The sequence below is a fragment of the Octopus bimaculoides genome, chromosome 2 (assembly GCF_046866305.1).
Source record: "Octopus bimaculoides isolate indiv1 chromosome 2, ASM4686630v1, whole genome shotgun sequence".
Taxonomy (NCBI): Eukaryota; Metazoa; Mollusca; class Cephalopoda; order Octopoda; family Octopodidae; genus Octopus; species Octopus bimaculoides.
Genome location: NC_142929.1, coordinates 155,968,567 through 155,984,972, shown reverse-complemented (window position 1 = coordinate 155,984,972; position 16,406 = coordinate 155,968,567). Strand labels below are relative to the sequence as shown.

Sequence of the window (16,406 nt, the reverse complement as noted above, 5' to 3'; positions counted from 1 at the left end):
TATATAATTATGTATATATATATACATACAATATATTTATATATATATATATACATACAATATATTTATATATATATTTATATATATATATATATATATACATACATAAATATATTTATATATATATATATATATATATACATACATAATATTTATATATATATATATATATTATACATACAATATATTTATATATATATATATATATATATATATACATACATACAATATATTTATATATATATATATATATATATATAATATATATATACATACATAATATTTATATATATATATATATATATATATATATATATACATACATACATATACATACAATATATTTATATATATATATATATATATATATATATATATATACATACATACATATACATACAATATATTTTATATATATATATATATATTATATATATATATATATACATACATATACATACAATATATTTATATATATATATATATATATATATATACATACAATATATTTATATATATATATATATATATATATATATATATTATACATACAATATATTTATATATATATATATATATATATATATATATACATACAATATATTTATATATATATATATATATATATATATATATATATACATACAATATATTTATATATATATATATATATATATATATACATACAATATATTTATATATATATATATATATACATACAATATATTTATATATATATATATTATATATATATACATACAATATATTTATATATATATATATATATACATACAATATATTATATATATATATATATATATATATATACATACTATATATTTATATATATATATATATATATATATATATATATATATACATATAATATTATATATATATATATATATATATATATATATATATATATATATACAATATATTTTATATTGAATATGTTGTCTATTGACTTTTTATACATGCTAGGCCACTGCAAAGATTTGCTACCCTTTATATATACTCAACTATATATGTATATATATATATATATATTTATTTATTTATGTGTTTCAGCCAAGTGGCTGCGGTCATGCTGGTGCACCACCGTGATTTTCACGTTCCTTGCATGGCTCTTCTCCCCCACCTGACATGGTCCAATCAAGAGTTTTGATGGCACATCTGGTGTATAAGAGAATTTGACACAGCTGCCCTAAACTGCGTCTCATTACGAGCCATTGGTTCGTCTGGTATCGTGGAGAGGAAAGCGTCAAGTTTTGTCTTGAAGACCTCCGCATCCATGTCTTGCATGTCTCTCAAATGTTTTGGCAGGGCATTGAAGAGCTGAGGTCCTCTGAAACCGAGGCTGCTGCAGTATCTCGTTCTTATGTGAGATGCAGTGGACGGTACCTTTGGCACCATGCAGTGGCGACCCATGCGGGCATTCCTGTAGTACTTGATACCAAAGTTTGGCACCAGTCCTTCCAGTATTTTCCATATGTATATTATTACATATCTCTCCCGCCTGTGCTCCAGGGAGTAGAGACCTAGTGCCTTCAGTCGCTCCCTGTAGTTCATCTGTTGGACTGTGGCGATCTTTTTTGTATAGTGCCGCTGAATTGCCTCGAGTTCTGCTGTCCGCTTAACACTGTGTGGTGACCACAACTGAGAGCAATAGTCTAGGCGGCTCAGAACAAATGTCTTCCATAGAATCAACATGACTTTTTGATCCCTTGTACGGAAAGTCCTCAGTATCCACCCTGCCAGTTGTCTGCACTTTGCTGTCAACTTGACAATGTGCATGTGAAATGATGCATCACTACACATGTTGATGCCCAGATCTCTTACTGTTTGTGGTTCTGGGATTGCAGTACCTCCAGGCCCTGTGTATGCCAGTTGGGAGGTACTTGTGGTCTTGTAGCGCAGTACTTGAAATTTTTTTGCATTGAACTGCATATTATTTTGCTCTGCCCACTCATATATTGCACTTAGGTCATTCTGCAGGCTTACAATATCATCAGGATTCTTTATTGCCTGAGATATCTTTGTGTCATCAGCATAGCTAGTGACAGTGGCTCTCCGAGTGACCGTGGGCATGTCCAGAAGGGCCACTATGAACAGTAGTGGCCCCAGAACAGTTCCCTGTAGAACACCGCTCAATATTTGTGTTTCCCTAGATAGTTCTCCATTGGCTGCAACTGTCTGACTTCTACCATTCAAGAAGTCATGCAGCCACTCTCCTAATTTACCAGCTATGCCAAGGTTTCGCAGCTTGTGACATATCAAGCCATGATCAACTTTGTCAAAGGCTTTTGCAAAGTCGAGATATATATATATATATATATATATAGAGAGAGAGAGAGGGGGGGGGGATAGATAAAGAGAGAGAGAGATGGTTATAATGCAAACTATTTTACATTATATGCAATATATGATATTCTACAACAGTATTGTTTATAAAACAATACACACACACACACACACAGATATATATACACACATGCATACATACATACACAAGCACACACACAGACGTGCATGTGTGGTGTATGAATTTACATGAGACTAGTAACTACATGTTATTGCATGCAAACATGAAGAACAAACAGGTAGGAAAATGATTTGGGGAAATTTAAAAACCTGTTCTGAATAGTTAGACGTACAGACAGACATATACATAGATAATCTAGACATGAAGGTAGATGGACACATTTGTAGATAAAGAAAGAAACAAATAAAATTATGCACAATTAAAATTTTATAAACCCAGAAGTAGCAAGAAAAAAAAAAAAAAACAGTAAATAAAAAATAATAAAATTAAGCTGAAAAGCATTATGAGAAAAACAGTAGATTTAGTGATTAAGTTGTGCCTTGAGTAGAATAAATAGGAAACAATAGACATAATATATAAATAAATAGAATTGTAAGAAAGATTAAAAGTGATTAGTGCTAACAATTGGAATAGGCTGATCTATTCTAGTTTTAATGGGATAAGGTAGTTAAGCAGGATCCAGAAGAGAGATTCTGGAATTAGGTAAATATGAAAATACAATGTGACAGCAGAGTGTGTGTGTGTGTGTGTGTGTGTATATACATAGCATAGAGAGAGAGACAGATACATACATACACACACACATGCACACTTATACATAACCAGACACATTATAATTTTATATGCTTTTATGAATTGGGTGGGTTTCTTTGTCACCTTTATGAGGTTCAGCCACCTGAAATTAGCTTTCACAACTTCTCTTCATGTCTTCTTTAGTCTTTTTCTGCTGCAGATTCAGTCTACTTGAATCATTTAGCATTTCTTTACTTGACTATCACCTTCTAAACATATCACAGGCCCATACTAGCTCAGTCATTTCTCATATACACTCCATTGGATTCCCCTTGTTTCTAGTTTTTGTCTCATTGTTTTAGCTCAATATTACACAACCAGCAGAACATCACTTGCCACATGACTTTCTAATCTTTGTACAGCTTCCATATTCCATGTTTTGGCACCATGCACCATCACACTCAGTGTTCAAACATCCGTCTACTCTTCATTCAAAGGATGAAACCTCTTGTAATCATCAGAGATAATAGCTCCCTGAACTTTTCTGCCCCATTCTTATGCTTGCGACTATGCTTTTAGAACACCTTCTCCACTACTTACTAGGTCACCTAGGTAACAGAATCTGTCAACTACTACTAGGTAGCCTGCAAGTACTTTGAAAGCATTAATATAATTTTTGTACTGACTGTTAATAACTTCTCTACATATCCTATATATGAAGTATTCTGTTATCCGAACTGTGATACCACTGCACTGTTGTGCACCAATAATTTACTTCAGGTACATTGTGTGGAATTTCTACTCATCTTTCTGTATACTGTGTTTGGTCACTTTCTTGATGACAGAAGAATTCTGTCTTCTTTTTTGTTAACTAAAAGTTACATATATTTTATTATCGGATTCTATGCACTGCTTTCACATTTGGAATTCCTTTAATTCTGCGGTAGATTCATTATGAGCAAAAAGGTGTCTCAATTTCATTCCAAAATACTTTGCTAATGGCTTATTGTTATCAATGTTAATGTGTTTGTATTGGTGAGGAGTCATTTAGTAGTTAGAACTTAAACACCTTAAGTTTAGGCATTAAGTCATAAAACGAGAACTGAGAGACATCTACTTGCCCACTAAATTATTTGCTTTCCAGTTTCAGATAAAAGATTATCAACTATATATATATATATATATATATATATATATATATATATATATATATATATGTCCACTCTGCTGGGTGTTAGGTGTTAGGAAGGGAATCCAGCCATAAAAACTGTGCCAAAACAGATACAGAAGTTTTCTGCCTGGTCAGCTCCTGTCAAACCATCCAACCCTTGCCAGCATGGAAGGCGGACGTTAAACTATGATGATGATCATATATAAATTCAAATACTGCCCTCCAAGATGGGTTTCTTGTTCTTTCTATTCTAGCTTCATTTCTTTTGTTGGATACCTTCCCTAACACGAGCCACTATAAGTGCACAAGTATGATGGAGAAAACAGCAAGAGGATAATAGAGGAGGGAGTAATGGAAGAGGCAGTAATATCTATATGTTGGTTGTTAGTAAGAAGAATTAACAGAAAGACAATAAATGTGGCATGATGGAATAGCAATAAAGAAGGGTGATAGTAAAAGAGAGCAAGTGATGGATAGCAACAGAGATGAGCACTGCAGTGGGTGATGAAGAGCAGCATGAAAGATAACGTGATGGCTAGCAATAAAGAAAGGTGACAGTAGGAGTCATTGAATATAGACAGATCTAACACCATCCATTGTTACACAGTTGTCATGCTTAAAGAAGAGTAAAGGACTGATGGTGGAAAAGAGTGATGGTACAGGGAAGAGAAGTAGAGTGATAATGAGTGATGGTTGAGAGGATTGAATTTGAACAGACCAAATACCAATTCTTGTTAACCCAGGTGGGATGGGATAATGAATAAAAGGGAAGATGAGTAAAAAATGAGACAGGAAAATGGACATGAAATGTTGAGGATGATGACAGGAAACAAACTTTCCCCAAATCACATGCTACTATCTTAAAAAAGAGCAATATACATAGTGATACGGTTTTGGGAGCACTGTCTGGATAAAAGATGAGATGGTCACAACTGGAATGCTTTTAATTATAGGTTTATTTGTAGGGTTGTTCTAGGGCTAAACAATAACAAACATGGTTCTATATTTAAGAGATGCAGGTCACTGCCTGGAATCGAACTCGGAATCTTGGGGTTAGTAGCTCGTGCTCTTAACCAGTACGCCATATGCCCGGGCATATGGCATACTGGTTAAGAGCACGGGCTACTAACCCCAAGATTCCGAGTTCGATTCCAGGCAGCGACCTGAATAATAATAATAATAATAACATCTAAAAAAATACCTTAGGAATGAGAACCCAGGTTTGAAATTTCCCTAAGACAGCTGACGAAGGCTAGAGGGTATATCAGCTGAAACATTGTGTTAACAACAAACAAGATGAGGACAAATATCCATCAAATGTAAATAATGTAAAAAACACACATGAATACACACATAACACACACATAAATTAACTTATGAACAGGAATTACACTGCCTGAACAGCAGTTTTATTTGATCTGGTATGTAACTTTTGATTATCTTGCATAAAATAACATATACAAGACTATATTTATTTCCAACATACAATATTGGGTACTTTTATACCTTTGTATCACTACATATAAAGAGGGAGAGAGACTTAGATTTATCAGTGGTGAAGTAGTGTTATAATGTAAGCTGCCTATAGTAGATAACAACAGCACTATTGTTACTTAATACTTGTGTGAGTAATAGTTATTACTGTTTAGCTTCACAACAGTCCTGAGTGGGCAGACCCATAATAAAAGGCTTTTTAAGCTTACCTAGAATTACAATATCCAGTGTTGTTAAGGTGGAGTGTTATTTGAGGGATATTTGGCTGTTATTTCTAGCAGATTGAGCAACCACCCTGAAGCTGCCTTGTTAAGCATAGATAAATATTAATGACTTGAAATAAAGAAGATAAAAACAAAAACATGTATCATCTTTTTCACTTTCTTCATCATTATCACTACATCTGAATAAAATTGCATTTGTGAAAGAAATATCTACACACAATAACACATATACGCACACACACACACATACATACATACACACACACATATATAGAAAGAGAGAGAGAGAGAGAGAGAGAGAGAGAGAGAGAAAGAGATGCATGGTTGTGTTTTTAAGAAGGTGCAAGCATAGCAGTGTGGTTAAGAAGGTCACTTTGCAACCATATGGTCTAAGGTTCAGTCCTATTGCATGCCACTTTAGGTAAGAGTCTTCTACTATAGCCCCAGGTCAACCAATGCCTTGTGAGTGAATTTGGTTGATAGAAAATGCATTGAAGCCGGCGGTGAGCTGGCAGAAACGTTAGCATGCCGGGCGAAATGCTTAGTGGTATTTCGTCTGCCGCTACGTTCTGAGTTCAAATTCCGCAGACGTCGACTTTGCCTTTCATCCTTTCGGGGTTGATTAAATAAATACCAGTTACGCACTGGGGTCGATACAATCGACTTAATCCGTTTGTCAGTCCTTGCTTGTCCCCTCTGTGTGTAGCTCCTTGTGGGCAGTAAAGAAATTAGAAACTGCATTGAAGCCCATCATATATGTGTGTGCCCCCACTAGTGTTGGTTTGTTTACATCCTTGTAACTTGGCAAGAGAGACCAATAGAATGAGTATTAGACTTAAAATTATAATGACTGAGGTCAGTCTGTCCAATTAGACCTTTCAAGGCAGTGCCCCAGCATGGCCACAAGCCAATGATTAAAACAAAAAAGAATAAAAGATGTGTGTGTGTGTTTTTTTGTAGATTCTCATTATATAATATATATATATATATATATATATATATGCCAGTACACACACTGAGATGGCTGTATATTGGTGAATATGTGTGACTTTCAGTACACATGCCCTAACATACGCATGCATTTATATATCAGATCCTTCAGTGTGTATGTATTTGTGAGAGAATGAGAGAGAGAGAGCACAAACACTCCCATAGAAAACTGACAGAGCTGAGGGTAGAGCAGAAAAGTCGGTTACATGTTTCAGTAACATGTTACACTGAAGTCAGCTGCAGCAGCCACTGGTGATTCTCTCACACTTTACCTTTAGCCCAGTTAGTGGTTAACTTCTGTAAATCACACACATACACACATAGAACCACAAATGGTAGTTCCCTTTCAGATAAGAAAAAATTCCTAACCGTAATGCTATCTGTTTATATACCCTGTTGTACTAGAAAATATTTTTACAAATACCTATTTCCTTTCTCCAATCATGCTCTTATCTTATTTTATAAATTTATTTGGGTTTGTTTTCTTAATGATTAATTCTTGGAATTTTGATTTCCTGACACCAATAAAAGAATAACAAAGTTTATTGACAATCATACTATAATTATTAAGAATTATAGACAAAGCATGTAGTTAAGAAGCTCACTTTGCAACCATGTGATTCTGAGTTCAGTTTCACTGTGCAGCATCTTAAGTAAGCATTTTCTACTATAGCACCAAAATGACCAATGCCTTGTGAGTGAGTTGCAGAAGCCATTTATGTATATATATGTATACACAGAATACATTGTGTATATACGTATATGCTGGTGCGTTTGTGCTTGTCCCCGGCTCCCAGCATCATTTAACAATTAGTGTCCCCGTAACTTATCAGTTTGGCAAAAGAGACCTATAGAATAAGTACCAGGCTTAAAAAATAAGCACTGGATACAGTTTGTTTGACTAAATCCTTCAAAGTGGTGCCCCAGTATGGCCACAGTCCACTGACTGAAACATCTAAAAGATTAAAGAAATCCAGCTAGGAATGAATAACAATTCTAAATATTTTGGGATTGTGGTTATGTAAGGGAAAAAAAAGAATAACTTGCCACTTTTTTAGGATTGAGATACTGAGAAAAAGTGTAAAACTAGTATTTAATAAAAGTAACATATAAGAAGTCATGAATTTCAGTATCATCATTATTGAACATCCACTTTTCCATGCTTGCATGTGTCAGGCAGAATTGGTCGGGGCTGATTTTCTATGGTCAAATGTCTTCCTTGACATAAACTCTCAACTGCTCCCAAGTAAGATAGTATTTCTCCTTATTTTCATGGAAGATTGGCAACAAATGACACTACTTGTAAGACAGTGACACTCGCTTACACCTAAAACCCAAGGTCAAGATGAAAGACACAAACACACACAAATGAATTTCTTACCCACACAGCCGACTGGCCTTCGTGCGGATGACACGTAAAAGCACCCACTACACTCTCTGAGTGGTTGGCGTTAGGAAGGGCATCCAGCTGTAGAAACTCTGCCAAATCAGATTGGAGCCTGGTGTTGCCATCCGGTTTCACCAGTCCTCAGTTAAATCGTCCAACCCATGCTAGCATGGAAAGCGGACGTTAAACGATGATGATGATGATGATGATGATGATGATAACAACTAAAAACAAAATTTACATCGAAAAACCACGCAAGTACAACAAATAAAAGAAAAGTAACCCACATTAAAACTATATCAATTTACTTAAAATTAACCATTTTCATACAAGCTAACCAGAGACTGCCTTCGCTTTTATGATACTAGCCTTGCCTCTTTTTAAAATGTTCATACATCAATTAAAACTTCCCATCAGTTAAAAACACACTTCAGGCTTGGCTTCATAGTATGACACTTTGGGCAAGTGTCTGCTAATATGTCTGCAAGTTGACCAATGCTTTGTCAGTGAGTTTAATATATGGCTATTGAGTGGAAGCCACTGTGTGCTCACACATGTGTGTGTGTGTGTGTGTGTGTGTGTGTGTGTGCATAATTGTATTCTGTCCTCAACCACTTGACAATCGATGTTGGTTGGGTCATGTTTCCATAACTTGGTAGTTCAGCAAAAAAGAGACAGATGCCAGACTAAAAGTAAGTACTGAGGTTAATTTGTTTGACTAAAACACTTCTAGATGGTATCCCATCATAGCTACAACTCAATGGACTGCAATCATGAAGCAAGTTATATTCCAAACACCAAAATTAAATTATTTTACTGAATCCCTCCAAATTCTTGATTATTGTCAAAATTAATTAAAATACATAAGAATAATTCAATGTGAATATACTACTAAAAGGGTTGTATAGAAAATATGTCAGTGTTAACATATCTTATCTTAATGCATAAAACATTAAAAATATTTTTAGAAATTCAGTCCCACTGTGTGGCACACTAGGCAAGTGTCTTTTACTATAACTCCAGGCCAACTAATGCCTTGTGTGTAAATTTGGTAGACAGAAACTACATGAAAGTACCTCACATAAATGTGTGTCACTCCATCCACTTAACAACTGGTGTTGGTTTATTTATGTCTCCATACCAAAGCAGTTTGGCGAAAAGATTCACAGAATAAGTGCCAGATTTAATAAGTACAGTGGTCAATTTGTTTGACTGAAAACCCTTCAAAGTGGTGACATAGCATGGCTGCAGTCTAATGACTGAAACAAGTCAAGATAGAAGATAAAGCTATGCTAGCTATGTAATTTAAGATACAAGATTATAGTAAGTGGTGACCTATGTCACAGTACACATTTATATTGTCTATAGTCATTCTACAATAACGTTCAACCCAAATATAGATTAAGCTAACAATTCAGATATTGTACTAATGCTTACAAGGAATGACTTCTGTTCTATTGTTTTCAAGTAACCAAAGCCTTTTAAGGTTTCTGAAAACAAGGACCAAAAATAAATGGATGAAATCTGTGTCTCGTACACACAAACTCCCATACAATGCTCTTTTAAAATGGTTTCTTTTTCATTCTCATACTAGCAGGTAAAGAATGAAGCTTTATTGAAGCAATCAGGTTTTACAGCTAGCAACATTGATACTCACACTTTCCCAACCACTTCCTAACCATTCAATCTCTACGTATTTGCTCAACCTGCTAGAAATAGCAAACAAGTATTCCTGAAAGTAACCAGCCCCTTACCATCCTAAAAAGATGTACATTGAATAATGTAGTTCAGAAGAGAGGAACACTATTGCTGAAAAAGTAGGGATGGTCATGGCTTTGATTTTGACCCCTTTATTTAGGATTACACAACTACCACCACCATTATAAGGTAGGTGCTCTAGCAATTAGTATTAAGGAATAGTGATGGACATTATTGAGTCTGAGTTCCTAAAAGACAGCAAGCTGGCATAATCGTTGGCACACTGGGCAGAATTGCTTAGCAGCATTTTGTTCATCTTTACATTCTGAATTCAAGTTCTGCTGAGGAAGAATTTGCCTTTCATCTTTTCGGGGTTGATAAAAGAAGTACCAGCCAAGCACTGGGCTCGATATAATTGGCTTAACCCCTCTCCTGAAATTGCATCCGCTTTCCATGCTAGCATGGATTGGACGATTTGACTGAGGACGAGGAAACCAGTTGGCTGCACCAGTCTCCAATCTGATCTGGCAGAGTTTCTACAGCTGGATGCCCTTCCTAACGTCAACCACTCCAAGAGTGTAGTGGGTGCTTTTACGTGCCACTGGCACGAGGGTCAGTCAGGCGGTACTGGCAACAGTCACGCTCAAATAGTGTTTTTTACGTGCCACCTGCACAGGAGCCAGTCCAGTGGCACTGGCAACAACCTCGCTCGAATGTTTGGCGACGCATATATATATATATATATGTGTGTGTGTGTGTGTATATATAGGGAGAATTCACAAAAAAACAAAAGACGAAGACAGGTGGTATAGACAACAAACAGATGTGTTAGTTTAACGTTTGGGAAGTGAAAAAGTCTTTAACGTTTCGAGCCTACGTTCTTCTACAGAAAGGAACACAAAAAGAAACAAGGAGAGAAAATAAAGACTGTGTAGTGGCTAGCAATCTATCATGGCGAATGCCGACAGAGGGGTCATACAGGAGAGCTAGGAAGAAGGGGAGATAGTAAAGTAGTGGTGATCCCAAAACAAAGGTGCACATGCATGTGTATAAGACAGCATTTATGTGCGTGTGGAAGAGGGCTAGTGACCTTGACATGTGCGTGTATGTGTAGGTGTGTGGATGTGGAGAGGGAAGTGGTCAGAGCTAGTGTGTGTGTAGTGGTGTGATGGTGCTGGTATGTGGGGGAGACAAGAGAGGGGAAAGCAGGGGGTATGGGTTAGGCTGAAGGTGGGGTAGAGGTGGGGCATGTGGGCAGGCTGAGGGTGGGGATGGGATGGATAGGGAAGGTGGGATTGGATTGTGTAGGGGTGGGAGATATGTATGTATATGTATATATATTTATATGTAGATATAGATATGTATATGTATATGTATATATATATATATATATATATATATATATATATATATATATATATATATATATATATATATATATATATTTATGTATATATATATATATATATATATAAATTCAACTTTACAATGAAAGTAAACAAACAAAGTTTGTTTTTTCTTTTTTAGAAGCGTTGAGATGTATTGTAAGAACAGAAATAAATTTATTTCTCAAACGCATGATAATGCTATAAATAGCATGATAAGGATAAATTATCCATACATTGCAGAAAAATACGTTACTGGCCAGCCATGAGACTCGAACTCACATCTCTGTGATTACGCGTCAAGTGTTTTACCATTAATCGAAACTGCCCAGCAACGAATTCTTCTGCAATTTTATAACATATAAATTTAGCTTCATAAGACACTAACGTTAAATTCAACTTTACGATGAAAGTAAACAAACAAAGTTTGCTGGGCAGTTTAGTTTAATGGTAAAACACTTGACGTGTAATCAGAGATGTGAGTTCGAGTTACACAGACAGTTGCTCTGGCAATTATCACGCTCGGACGGTGCTGTTAGCACTCCACTGGCATAGGTGCCAGTCGTCAAATTTGGTTCGATTGCGATTTCACTTGCCTCAACAGATCTTCGCAAGCAGAGTTTAGTGTTCAATGAAGGAAAGGTACGCATAAGTGGGCTGGCTACACCCCTGGCAGAGGCCAAGTATTATGGTCTCACTTGGCTTGCCAGGTCTTCTCACGCACAGTATATTTCCGAAGGTCTCAGTCACTAGTCATTGCCTCGGTGAGGCCTAATGTTCGAAGGTCGTGCTTCACCACCTCATCCCAGGTCTTCCTGGGTTTACCTCTTCCACAGGTTCTCTCAACCACTAGGGTGTGGCACTTTCTTAAACATATTATACATATATATACATACATGTATACTTTACATATCACCCCAGACGGTGATATGTAAAAGACACCCAGTACATGCTATGGAGTGGTTAGCATTAGGAAGAGCATCCAGCTTTAGAAACCAAACCAAAACTGATGGAAGCCTGGTGCACCCCTCTGGCTTACCAGTTCCAGTCAAACCATCTAACCCATGCCAGCATGGAAAACATGTTAAATGATGATGATGATGCCTTTGGTCTCTGCTCCTGCACACAATCTGTCTGATAATTCTTCTCACTTCCTTTCACTCATGTTCTTTACTCACTGTATTCCCCCTCACCTCTATTTCCCCATCTCCCTTCACACCCTCAGGAGCCTGCCTGCACCCAATGTGACCCTGTCAACATATCGCCCCACCCACTACCTGTGTCCACTCATATTTTCCCTCCCCTCTATCTCCCACTTTCCTTTCACAATCTCGAAAACTTATCACCTAGCCCAATCCTTGGTTCCACTTATATACATCTACCTCTAACTTGAGAGTACCCCCTCAACACATCTTCAACATCTGTTTCTCTTTTTCATCTCTCTCCAACCGTGGCAGCTACATATCTCCTCTACTGCAAGTCACATGTTTTCCTCCCTCTATCATGGTTTAACTTATCACCTTGCACAAAGCCACCTCCCTCAATGCTACTCCCCATTCAGTTGAGGGGGCTTGTCTTGCAGGTTGCTTGGTGACCTTACTGCTGCTGGTGCCACATAAAATGCACCCAGTACACTGTAAAGTGATTGGGGTTAGAAAGAGTATCCACCCATAGAAACCCTGTTAGGCGCAGTCTTCTGACCAGCCAGTTTTTATCAAGGAGTGCAAGCCATGCCAACATGGAAGAACATTAAATGATGACGATGATAGAAGAACTAAATATAATAATACATTTATATTCAGTCATGTATATACACAGTTTACCTTTGCATTTGTTTCAGCCAGAGGCTTGACCATGCTGGGGCCACCACCATTGGCATATTTGTTAGTTTATTTCATTTCTACAGCCCTCTCTCTGTGATTTTAGTGAAAAAGTTGGACACCACTGCCCTCGTGTTTGTGTTTTTTTTTAAGCTATCCCCATCTGATAGCTGCGATAAAAATATGTCAAAGTTTATTTTGGATACAGCCACATCTACTCCTAGTAAATCTCTGATGTATTTTAGCAAGGTATTTCCAATTTGGTGATTCATTTAACACTATCTAACACCTTACTGATAGAGAGAGCTTTTATGTAACCGTTTAGAAATAGCAACTAAGTAACTGTCCTTCATATCATTAAACAATTTTATAAAAGGAAGAATACGTTAGATAATATAAGCTGAGTGAGAAACACTATACCTCGGGAAAAAAAAACCCAAATAAACAAATCGAGATAGTCTTTTTTTAGAATGCTTTTGATCTTAGCTGACCTCGGCTAAATAACAACTGTAGATTATACAAACTAAGCCCAACCTGCTCTCTCTCTCTCTGCATGTATGTATATATATATGTATATATATATATATATATATATATATATATATATATATATATATATATATATATAATATATATACAGAGAATATATATAGCAACCAAGTTTCTTTCCCAAAACTACACCCATACAAGTCTTAAGAACATAAGGTGCGTGACGGAGTTGGGGGATGAACATGTTCTCGACAGGAATATCAGGTTTAATTTAATCAGGATTGACCTGGGTCCAAACGATAATTACTCAAGGTAGTAAGAGCAAACCTCTAAGCAGTAGCTCGACCTGCATGAAATGGCAACCAAACGTCCCTCAAACCACATTATCTTTAATAATGAAAGATATACTGGACGATGTAGTACGTAATTTAATAGGAAAAAAAAGAGAGAAATGTAAGTCATTTCGATCAAGGTTGAACTGGGGCTAGCTGTTTTGAAAAAAAAGAGAATAACGGCTATGTACATAAATACACACATACACAAATATGTGCATGTGTGAACATGATTATTACTTTATACCTAAAGTTTTCGTGCGAGCAACATAAACAGTCAATCATGTTCATCAGCGAGTATTTAGTAATTCAGTAATTAGTATAATGTAACAGACGTAGACAATGTTGGTTCAAAGTGGGTTCAAAGTGGGGTAGATGTTAAACGTATTCTTTGACTCTGCCTAGCTTTATTCCATCTCTAAAGAAAGGCCCTGTTTGAAACCTCAGCAGACGCCTTTGCAAAAATAGGCCAGGTATGAAACCTTGTAACTTGCCTCTTACGGTATATGTATTAATTCAGGATTTCCATAAATTTTATTTCACCGACACACCATCACTAGCTTGGGTACTGTATGTTATTTTCCCTTCGTTACAACTGACAGTCGGTTAGAAATATAAAGAGGATTGGTTTATTATATTATATATAAATGACTGACAATTAAGAGCAGAGACAATTCAAAGCAACTATATAAGTGTAATAGTGCAGTTAGTAGAAAATATATATATAGCAAATTACATAGAATTACTTCAATAAGATTTGTATAGGCCTATATTAGTACTACTGAATGGTCACATTTATTTAAACAAATTCTTGTTGGACAACGCACAAAAATCAATTTTGAATTGCAAGGTGCCAATCAATTGCAGTGAACCTATAAGGTAATTATGGTTATATTATCCCGAGCAAATGTTCACCGCAACTGGACGTGAATTTCCGAGTCAGGTAAACTTAAATACCCACGACTTGCTGGTTCAGCTAAGAAAACAACTAGCAAATTATTTATATCAATTAGTCCCACTTCATAGATTACATTGAGATATGTGAAGAAAATCAGTCTCGATTAAACTGGCACCAACTTTATCATAATGATATTTAACATAGGTGTGTGACCACTCACTCAGTTAAAAGTGAATAATTATTTCGATACGAGTACTTAGCATGTACTTTATCAAAGCAGTAAGGAAGTAGAGTCGACATCAGCGAAATTTAAACATAAAATGTCATAAGTCGTAACTTATTACTAAAACAAATAATTTGGGGTTAATTTTGTCCGACGTTCTACAGATTCTATTATATTGGTGTCTAACTTAGTCACAGGGCCTCAAATTTTAGATGAGAGTAAGTAGCAGACTATATCTACTTCAGTATTTGAAATGTACTTCATTTTACCAAAATCAAACCGAAGTGATCATTGCCTTACATCCTGAGGGTGATAAAATACCAGCTATAAACTGAACCGGTTTATGCCTCTCTAAATGAATCCCACATGTGAATGAAAATATAAAAGAAAACAAAACAAACCCGTAAGGACAGAAGACTAAGTCGATCCAGAAGAGGTTTGAAATCCAAATGTACAGAAACATAATTACATATTAATGAAAGTCATTCTGTCAGGTGCTCCACCGATTCTATGATATTAAGAGGGATGTGTATGAAAAAACATGTAAATAAACAATTACTATTCGCGTGTGAGTTATTCAGAAAAATTATCGTTGATAGATAGTAGATAGGTGAGATATAAAATAGGGGTTATTTCAGTTTTGAGAAGAGCGTGTGCTATTTTTGTGTTAGACGAAGTTTTATGTTAAACAACTACAGCTGGTTTCCTATACAAGCACTGACAACAATTGACATGTATATACATATACAAACCTATATCATATGTTGACTTCAGTAGCGGCCGGTCAAACCAAAGTAAACTTAATGTCAATATCATGGCTATTCATGTGCACAACGAGTGGTAGGGATCCATTGCTGAGTAAAGAGGCTTAGTTTACCACCACCAGTTGGCACGAAGTAATAACACCAATATGCAGGTAAAGGTACAGCTGTTGATATTACACTCTTCACCTCACCAACCAGCAAATACCAAAACAACGAGAAGAAACTCTAACGAGATTCAAGAAAATCGAAACTACGAGTGGACGTAATGGTAATAAATAAGTAAAGTGTCAACTGAAATACCTGATTGCTGCTGTGGGAATTAATGATTTGTTACACAAGTGCGAAACCAGAAATTTTATTAAGAAAAGAATCCATAGTTGATGACATCGACCTCGATACTTGATTGATATTCTCTTTCGTCGACCTCAGAAAAATTGAAAGACGAAGTCAACCACAGCAGAATTTGAACAGGG

General features: G+C 35.8%; 1 protein-coding gene across 2 annotated transcripts in view; it reads right to left on the bottom strand.

Annotated features, from left to right (window-relative positions):
* LOC106869600 (F-box only protein 30) overlaps positions 1-16,406 on the bottom strand; it is a 26,748-nt gene extending 10,342 nt beyond the window's left edge. The window contains exon 1 of one of the 2 annotated variants that reach the window (XM_014915404.3): positions 15,922-16,406. The gene's annotated coding sequence lies outside the window, so the exon portion shown is untranslated. The remainder of the gene's footprint in view (positions 1-15,921) is intronic. The other variant, XM_089347968.1, reaches the window with a different exon arrangement.